Here is a 10788-nt window from a genome sequence, read left to right on the forward strand (position 1 = left end):
ACTCTTATTATTCGACAACCAAAACAAGCTCTTTGATTGCTTCCCTTATTAATAGGCACTCCTAAACAAGCTCTTAGGATTTAACCTATTAATAGCATTAAGAGGGGAGAGACCCAATTCTGGTCAGCGATCTCACAAGTTCGGACCGTTTAAACCAGATCATACATTTTCCTAACATAGATCGAAAACTTTTTTGCTATCAATTTATGTTAGTTGCCACCATGATCGAACCTACTAATCATATACGAAACTGGAGGTTCAATCGGCCATGGATTATTTCCATTGAATGAGCAAGGGGCCCTTCTTGCTTAATCAACAAAAATAATCCTCACAGTTAATTCGCAAAAAATATATGAATACCCATAAACAATGAACTGAAATAAAAATCAATTAGATCTCACAATGCTTACAGAATCAAGGCTTCCATAACTCTTCAACCAGAAATAAAAACTTACAGACACTTCATGATGAAATCGCAACTTCCAGAAGAGAAAGGGGGTGAACTCTTGCTTCTTCCTCCTTGGTTGTTGATTTCTCTCTCTGAAGACTGAAGCTCTCTTCAAGGAAATTGATGCCTTGGGTGCTGGTCTGCCCCCCCTTTATATAGATTTGGGGAGAGGGCTTCTCTCCAACTCCCTTAAGGAGATTATCCTCAAACTGGAAAGTCCTAATCTAATTTGAACTTATCCTACCTAACTCTTATCTCTTATCTTTTTAGGATTACAATTTGAGAATTTAAATATGATAAAACTCTTTTATTGAGATTACATTCAACTTCTATTCTAATGGGACCCTTGGATCTTGAATTCGAACTGGGCTTCTTTAACAATTCGAGCTTGTTTCAAGACTCTTCTGCGAAATGGGCCTCAGCTTGTGAAATGGGCCTTGCTGCGAAACTGCTCCGACTTTGGTCCCGAATTCGTCTTCGATGTGGACCGATTCTGCCAAAACCTAAAACATAAAAGTTGTGGGCCTTTTTCTTATCTTTTCAGTGCTTCTTGAATTGTCTAAATCGGAGTCTGGAATTGAGAGTTATGCCCAGATCACTAATCGGTGCCGAAACTATGCAAAATCATCCGATTAGCCTTGTTTTCTTCCAATCGCCTTCTTGCTTGCCCTGAATCGAAATACAAGAATAATGAGTCCAATTAGATACCAATTGCCTTGTTTTCATTCTCATCATGATGCTGAGCTATTACTTATGATGTGTCATGTCCACGTGTCACTGCCCCAAGGGGTCGGGTCAAATCACCCTCCATCACTAATGATTAGTTTAGATCTAATCCTATCCTATCACTTATCTGATAATCCCAATCTCCTTTATCTTTCTAGAATTACATCAGAAAATTAAATCTGATAGGACTCTTTGCAGTTTGCTTATTCTTGTATTCGTATTGGGCTTCTCTGTGAACTGGGCTTCTGCTGCAAATTGGGCTTCTGCTGCGAACTGGGCTTCTCTACGAATTTGCTCAAACTTTGGGCCCTATTTTGACTTTGATTCAGTCTGAATCTATTAAAACTCAAAACATTAAAGTTGTATAGTTTTTCCTTATCTTTCCAATGCATCTTGAATCATCTCAATCGAAGTCAGGATACAAGAGTTATGCCCTGATTACTATACGGCGCCAAAACTGTGCAAAATTACCTAATTAGCCTTGTTTTTCTCCTAACGCCTTCTTTCATGCCCTGAATCGAAATACAAGCATAATGAGTCCAATTAAATACTAATTAAGTATAAAAGACTGAATATTTAGGGATAAAAATATGATAATTTTTATTTTTATCAAATTCCCCTCTTTCTGAGTGTACCCTTTCACCACAAAACAAGTCTTGTAGGTCTCAACCTTACCATCGAGGCCCTTCTTGCTCTTATAGATACATTTGCAACCAATTAATTTTACCCCAGGGGGCGGATCTATCAAAATCCAGACTCCATTGGCATCCATTGAGTCAATCTCAACTCTCATGGCATCTACCCACTTCAAGGAATCTAATTCAACATAGTTTCTGTATAAGTCACGGGATCCTCCTCACTGGTCGTGGCTTCCACCAAATAACTTTCTTGGTCATAGCCGTAACGAACTAGAAGCCTGGATGCTCGGGTAGATCTCTTAGGTTGGTTATTAACTGGAGCTTGTGAGACATCTTCCACTACCCCTGAGCTCTTCTCATCAAGAACAACTTCCTGACGATGATTGTTCAAGATGTAATATTCTTCCAAGAAATGGGCATTTTGATTACAGAACACCTTCTGCTCTCCTGGGTTATAGAATAAATACCCTACAGAGTCTTTAGGGTAACCTACAAATAGGCAACGGCTGGTTTTAGATTCCAATTTTTCAGCACTTGTTCTTTTAACATGTGCCGGACAACCCCAAATCTTCAAGTGTCTTACACTTGGTTTCTTACCGGTCCAAAGCTCATAGGGAGTCTTCGCAACAGATTTGGTTGGAACCTGGTTCAGCATGTATATCGCAGTCTCTAATGCATAACCACAAAAGATGTAGATAATTCTGAATGTACAAGAAGTGATCGGATCATATCCAATAAGGTTCGGTTCCTCTTTTCTGCTACACCGTTTAACTGTGGTGTAGAAGGAGGGGCTAGTTGTGATACTATCCCATTTTCCTTTAAGTAGTCCCTTAATTCGTCAAAGAGATATTTGCCTTATCGTCCTCGATCAAAATATGAATAAAATCATACTTAAACTCATGAATTGATCATGCATTGCTTATCTTGATTTTCCAAAGTATATGCCTCAAAGATTGTATAAGGTATATAACTTAGAAAGCATTCAACATACCATCCAAGAATTATCATGAATCTTATGCTAACAAAATCCCATCATGAAAATTGAAGTGTGTGTGTTTTGCCAATTTTCGAGTGTCATGCATGCTTCTTAGCTCAAATTATGCAAACCAATGGATTTTTGAAATTTTTGGATATTCTATAGGCTTGCTCTTCATAGTCCTCCACTAATGTAGATAATCATATAACTTTAGATCAATAGGTCTTTATTAAGCTTGTAATGTGAGGCCTAGGTAGGAGCTAACAAAGAAAGGATAAGGAATTACAAAGCAAGAGAGCATAGAAGGATATGCACATATAAATGTACTCTCCAGATATCCCCATATTCTTTATTTTTCAGATGTGTTACAACCCCCAAAATTATTTCTTTTTATCTTCTTGGGTAGTGAGTAAACTTTTCAGCACATAATTTTAGGCTCATGATATATTTCTGAAGCCTCTTTTCTTTCTTTCTCAACACTTTTTTTTTCTTTTTCTTTCATCTTCTCTTCTTTCATTCAATAACATCATTGTGCAAAATTAAGCTCTCTTGAAGGGTAGATTATGGTTTTTTGGATTTGACAAGTTAAGTATAATTGAGTATTAAAGAAAAGAATTTGAATAGTGGCTAATCATATGCTTTGCATATGCCATTCTTTTGAAAAGGCTCAAAAGGGTAACTAAGGATTGAAATATATCAAGGTTGGCTTGAAAAGGTTTAAACGATCCAAAGATGGCCTAAATCATCTCCAAAGTAATATGTTGTCTAGGATTTCGCCTAAAAGGCCTATCAAATATGTTCTAAAATATCATATAACGATCATATTTTTCCATATAGCTCACATAATCATTCACCAAGTTGCACACAATTTACAAGATCATGGCATAATGTGCTCAAGAATTTCAACTTTCATGATACAATAGAGTTAACACGAGAATCAATTAATCCTCAGGATTAGCATTTATCTTCATTTTCTAAGTCATATTTGAATTCAATCAAGAATTTATCATAGGCTTTTAGTCATCAAGAAAAATTCAGCAGTCACAAACTTAAGATAAAGCATATTTCGGAAAAAAAAAAAGAATTGGTGCAATCATACCATGCTCATGCTCTCGAGTTCACAAAAGTTTTCACAAAAATTGCAATCTCCTCCCCCCCAAAGTTAAATTTAACATTGTCCTCAATGTTAAGTAAATTAAAGAGTAAAAAGAAGAGAAAGAAACTTCCTTTCGAGTTGGTCTTGGTTTCAGCTATACATGTTGAAATTTCCTGTCCATAGACTCCAAAATTGCAACCTACCTTTCATTAATCAAAAGAGAAGAAAAAACAACAATAACAAGAGAAAGCAAAAATTAAAACAAAACTTAAAAGGAAATAAAGAAACATGAAACAACTAGAAATCCTAAAGTGCATAAATGAAAAATATAGTTCTAAGTTATAGTCATTAGTTTGACTGTTTTCATTTTCTTTGATCCTTCAGGTGAATGGTGGACTTGAAGAAAGGATTATGTCCACCATCAATGTAAGGCTTCAATCTTTGCCCATTGACTTTGAAAGTCCCCTTAGTTTCATTAGATACTTCAATTGCACCATAAGGAAAAACTCTAGTTACTATGTACAGACCAATCCATCTTGACTTTAATTTGTTGGGAAAAAGCTTCAATCTAGAATTATGAAAAGAACATTGTCTCCAACTTTGAACCCTTTCCTTTTAACGTGTGCATCATGCCATGCCTTGGTTCTTTCTTTATAAATTCTAGAATTTTCATAAGCTTGGTGCCTCTATTCTTCAAGTTCATTCAATTGCATCTTTCTTTGTTCACCTACAACTTGCAAATCAAAGTTAAGCAGTTTCAATGCCCAATATGCTTTATGCTCTAATTCAACAGGGAGGTGACAAGCCTTACCAAACACCAACCTATAAGGAGACATTCCAATGAGTGTTTTGAAAGCTATCCTATAGGCCCAAAGTGCATCATCCAATTTAATTGACCAATCCTTCCTAGATAAATTCACAGTCTTTTCCAAAATATCTTTTAATTTGAAATTTGAAATTTCTACTTGTCCACTAGTTTGGGGATGATAAGGGGTAGCAATCTTATGGGTAACATCATATTTAATTAATAAATTATCAAACTATTTATTGCAAAAGTGTTTACCTCCATCACTAATGATAGCCCTCGGTGTGCCAAATCTAGTAAAAATATTTTTTTTCAACAATTTGATTACAACCTTAGCATCATTAATGGGACATGCAATTGTTTCCACCCATTTACTCACATAATCAACAGCAACAAGTATATACTCATTATTGAAGGATTTTGGAAAAGGACCCATGAAATCAATGCCCCAAACATGAAAAATATCACAAATAAGAATATTGTTTAGGAGCATCTCATTCTTCCTTGATATATTACCTATCCGTTGGCATCGATCACAAGAATTTACATAGGCATAAGCATCACTGAATAATGTAGGCCAATAAAATCCACTTTGTAAAACCTTCGCCGCCATCTTGGATGGTCCATAGTGTCCACCTGCTTCTTTGTCATGACAAAAACTAAGTATACTCCGCACCTCTTCCTTTGCTATGCATCTTCTCACCATGCCATCTGCACAAATCTTGTATAGATACGGTTCCTCCCAAAGATAGTGTCTTATATCAGATAAAAATTTATTCTTTTGATGAAAAGAGATGTTAGAGGGCAACTCATCACCTACAAGAAAATAAGCAAAATCAGCATACCATAGTTCATCATTATCATGCACAAAACGTAATTTCTCATCAGAAAATTCATCATGCAAAGGGTGTTCATCCATGCTCTCCACATACTCCCCGTCCAATTTAGACAAGTGATCAGCTACCATGTTTTCGATGCCTTTCTCTTGGTCTTCAGGAGCAATGAGAATTTGGTGATAACCAGAATAACCATCAAGAAAATAATAAAATTCCTAACCAGCAAGTTTTTCAATTGTTTGATCAATAAAGGGAAGGGGGAAATGATCTTTTCTAATAGCATCATTCAACTTCCTATAGTCGATACATACCCTCCAACCTGTTACTGTCCTTGTAGGGATTAATTCATTATTTTCATTTTCGACTACAGTGGTCCCACCCTTTTTTGGCACAAATTGCACAGGACTTACCCAAGAAAAATCAGAGGTAGGAAAGATAATACTTGAATCAAGCCATTTTATCACCTCTTTCTTTATTACCTCTTTCTTATTAGGATTTAACCACCTTTGGGGCTGCACCATAGGCTTGAATCCTTCTTCCATCATGATTTTGTGCATGCAAACTGATGGACTTATTCTTTGAATGTCGCCAATGCTTCATCCAATCGCCCTTTTGTGTTCCCTAAGCACCCTTATCAACTTTTCTTCTTCAAGAGCTGTCAAGTAAGAAGAATTGATCACAGGTAAAGTAGATGAATTCCTCAAATAAACATATTTTAAATGCAAAGGAAGAGGTTTAAGTTCAAGAGTAGGAGGCTTCTCGATTGATGGCTTAACTTTTGAAGAAGAAGGAGAAATATCCAAAGGCAAAAATTTTTTTCTTTTTGTCACGAATCCTTTTTGCTTTTCTCCCAAATAACCTACGACCTCCTTATGCTTCTCATCTAAAATTTGTTCATTCACATCAAAAGAGTTAGCAATGCAATTTTCTATAGGATCATCTAACATAAATGCATGAAAATTTCTTTTTGCCAAATCATTAATGCAATCTACCATTAAGACTTCTTTTTCATCATTGGAATGTTTCATAGCCTTAAACATATTAAAAATAACTTCCTCATCATTAATTCTAAGGCTAAGTTTTCCTTGTGGGACATCAATTAAAGCTCTTCCTATGGCAAGAAAATGTCTCCCTAAGATTAGGGGCATATCATAATTTTCTTTTATGTCCAAAACAATAAAGTCAATAGGAAAAATAAATTTATCTACTTTTATCAAACCATCTTCCACTACTCCCCTTGGATATTTGATACTTTTGTCAGCTAATTGAAGAGAAACAGTGATAGGTGTTGGCTCCTTCAACCCAAGCTTCCTAAAGACAGTAAAAGGCATCAAATTAATGCTTGCACCATGATCAAATAAAGCCTTATCAAAATTAACTTCGCCAATGGTGCACGGAATAGAGAAGCTCCCTGGATCTTTGAGTTTTAGAGGTAATTTAGTTTGTAGGATTGTCGAGCATTCCTCATTAAGCTTTACCATCTCAAACTCCTCCAACTTTCTTTTGTTTGAAATTATTTCCTTCAAGAATTTGGCATAACTTGGCATCTGATAAATAGCATCAAGAAGAGGAATGTTAATATGCAATTTTTGAAACACCTCTAGAAATTTAGCAAATTGCTTATCCAAGTTAGCCTTAAGAAATCTTTTAGGAAAAGGAAGAGGGGGTTTGTAGGATTTTAAATTAAGAGTAGAAGAACTTCCCTTTTTCTCCATTGATGACTCGTAGTCTCTTTCTTTGGCTTCAAGGTTTCGGCTTTCTTCCTCTTTTACATGCTCATCTTTTTCTTCTTTTCTAAGTTCTTTTCCACTTCACAGAGTAATGGCCTTTACTTGTTCCCTGGGATTCTTCTCGGTATTGGTAGGTAATCCTCTTTGTGGTCTTGCCGAAATTGCTTGAGCAAGTTGTCCAATATGAGTTTCTAACCCTTAAATTCTTGCCTCCATACTATTGATACATTTTGCCATCATATCCTCTAAATTTGGCTTATTCTCTTGTGGATTTTGTTGTTGTTGCTGCTAAAAGCCGGGAGATGCTCTTTGTTGGTTATTACTCCAAGAAAAATTTGGATGGCTTCTCCATCCTAGATTGTAAGTGTTGGAGTAGGGATTGAAATTGGACTTGTTGCCACCATAAGAAACAAAATTAGCTTGTTTGGAAGAAGAAGAAAATGGATTTCCTACTTGACAGTTTACACTAGCGTGTCCCCCTTGCCCACAAAGCTCACAAGAAGGAAAGGAAACAGAAGAAATACTCATAGCTAAAACCCCCAAATTTTCTAATTTCTTATTTAATGCAGTAAGTTGAGCCGATAAAGCAGTGATAGAATCAACATTATAAATTCCAACTCCCTTTTTATTTGCTCTCTCATTTCCCCATTGAGAGCTATTGGCTGCCATCTCCTCCAAAAATTCATATGCTTCTTCAGGAGTTTTTCTCATAAGGGTACCACATGCAGCTGCATCTAACATTGAACGATTAGATTGACTAATGCCACTATAAAAAGTTTGCACTTGCATCCAAATAGGTAGACCATGGTGGGGACATTTCCTAAGCAATTCCTTAAATCTCTCCCATGACTCATATAAGGTTTCATTATCAAATTGAGAAAAAGTTGTTATGGTGTTCCTTAATTTAGCCATTTTAGCAGGTGGAAAATACTTAGATAAAAACTTTTGTGCCAAGTCATCCCATGTAGTAATCGAACCTGCAAGAAGAGAGTTAAGCCAATCTTTTGCTTTATCCCTTAAGGAGAAAGGAAACAACCTAAGTCTAATGGCATAATCACTAACTTCATTATACTTAAAAGTATCACATATTTCAAAAAAAATAGCAATATGAGAGTTAGGGTCATCATTGGGGATAGAACTTGTACACTCATCTGGATCATCTGAATAATTGCAGGCTTGATCTCAAAATTGTTTGCTTGCACATTCGGCCTCCTAATGCTTGATGTAGTACCATCTAGAGTAGGTATAGCGTAGGAGATCAATGTCCTTGAATTATTTGACCTTGAGTCATCTTGTTCTTTTTCTCCCTTGTTCGCTTTTTCAAAGTCCTTTCGATTTCTTGATCAAGGGGTATTAATTCTCCACACCTAGTACATGTCATGCACTAGGAACCTTCAAAGAACTTGTACACTCATCTGGATCATCTGAATAATTGCAGGCTTGATCTCAAAATTGTTTGCTTGCACATTCGAACTCCTAATGCTTGATGTAGTACCATCTAGAGTAGGTATAGCGTAGGAGATCAATGTCCTTGAATTATTTTGGCCTTGAGTCATCTTGTTCTTTTTCTCCCTTGTTCGCTTTTTCAAAGTCCTTTCGATTTCTTGATCAAGGGGTATTAATTCTCCACACCTAGTACATGTCATGCACTAGGAACCTTCAAAGAAAAGAGAAAAAAATTAAAAATTTCCTAAAAAATTTTATAAAGTTGAACCCAACAGAAATTAAAATGAAAAATTTTAAATCCGAAAATAAAATAAATAGATGTTCATAATTCAGGTAGTTTTGATATGCAATAAACTAGTCCCCGACAACAGCGCCAAAAACTTATTGTGTGTTTTATGGACAGTTAATTTAGGCAAGTGTACCTTAGTCAAATGTGTGTATAATGATGAGAAAAGTGTCGATCTCACAGAGACTAGATCACAGTACAAAATCAATTTTAAACTAATCTAAGTTGAACTTGTGAATCAATTGAATGAATAAAAACTAAGAAGAATTAATGCAAATCTAAGAACTTAATAAAAACTGAATCGATGAATGAATGCAGCTAGGGTTTAGATTTCATTAAATCAAGGTTATATAATTACCTATTTAATCCAATTCAAGACCGAACTTATCCTAAGGTATATTAAAGTTATTTGCATGTGATGGTGGGTTTCCCTAAATTAATTAATAAGCTTTCTCAAGTCATATTAATCCTTTATTAATGCAATTCTACCATCAAATTTCTAAGTGGTTGTCAAAAGAAAAAATAAGCATTAATTTTTTTGGAAACCTCTAATCGTAGAAGGGGATTTGATTCACTAAGTTTTCTTGATTTCCACACATGAGCTAATCATCTTTCGATATCATAGTCTATCATGCGATTTTTATTGCTTAGGGATCTAATTCATAACAATCCTTTGGTCAGTCATGCGTGAATCATCATGTCATTAAAAGATTGGCCAATTCTTTTAAAGCATTAAGCATAGCAATAAAAATTCCCCATGCAAATAATAAAGGTCTTGAATTGAATTAAACAAATAACTATATAATCTTAAGATCAAAATCCATCTAAACCCTAGCTGAGAATTTAGCTAGACATCATTAAATTCAACATACTCAAGAAAATTAAAGGGGAAACACAGCAAGAACACATCAAAGAATGAATAGAATAGCAAGAAAACTTTAGCCTTTGAAGGTAGAAGACAAGTGCACCAACTAAGCCTTTCTCCCTCTTGAATTCGGATTCTTCTCTCCTTCTCTGGCGTGCTGAAATTGATTCATCTTCTCTTCTAATGTGCTGAGATTGCTTCATCTTCTCTTCTCTGCTGAATTCTATCTAAGCGCTCCCTTGCCTTGAGTTTATGGTCCTTTTTACAGTGCAGCCTCCCCTTAATTTTTTCTCAATGCAAACTCCTAATTCAACACAAATTAGGTTTCTTAGTTTTTATATTAGTTGAATTTCTCTCTTCTGCACTCCCAACTGCTAGACCCAAAACTTATAGTTCGAATTGCACTTGATTGGTGGCGGAATTAGGTTGAGTGATAAACATAGGAGTTGTATCCCTATCTCTTAGATTTAATTATCCATTTGAATCACCTCAATCCGAGTTGTAGGCAGAAAGTTATGCCCAAAATACGGAAACTATATCAAAACAAGAAATTTCCCGATTTTTGTACATACATATCAAATCCGAATTCAATGGATTCTCTCCTTTATGGCTACATCATGGAGCATCATTGCTGTATGGTCCTTCCTCTATGATTATCTTGATCAATTAAATCGAACTCTTCCTTAAAATTGCACAATTAAGCTCTAAATCATCTTACAAGACAATCTTATCATAATTAGTGCAATACCATGCTAATTCCAAAAACATTATTATCAAAATCATCAATTTAGAGGTATGAAAATATATACAAATATAGGCTTATCACCCTTCACGTCCAATAACCCCCCCCCCCCCCATTCATTTTCCGCACGTCCTTGTGTCCCTCCATATCAATTAAGTCAATAATCCCCCCCACCCCCCTAGATCCATGGTTTA

The 10788-nt window shown here is 35.6% G+C and overlaps 1 non-coding gene across 1 annotated transcript; it reads left to right on the forward strand.

The window, feature by feature from the left end:
• The first annotated feature begins 8054 nt into the window (after nucleotides 1-8054).
• On the forward strand, nucleotides 8055-8161 carry LOC148804115 (small nucleolar RNA R71). The gene has a single exon (XR_016081540.1). It is a non-coding gene; the product is annotated as a small nucleolar RNA R71 (small nucleolar RNA).
• Nucleotides 8162-10788: the final 2627 nt, after the last annotated feature.

The sequence above is a fragment of the Nelumbo nucifera genome, chromosome 1 (genome assembly GCF_055504915.1).
Source record: "Nelumbo nucifera cultivar China Antique chromosome 1, China Antique-T2T, whole genome shotgun sequence".
Taxonomy (NCBI): domain Eukaryota; kingdom Viridiplantae; phylum Streptophyta; class Magnoliopsida; order Proteales; family Nelumbonaceae; genus Nelumbo; species Nelumbo nucifera.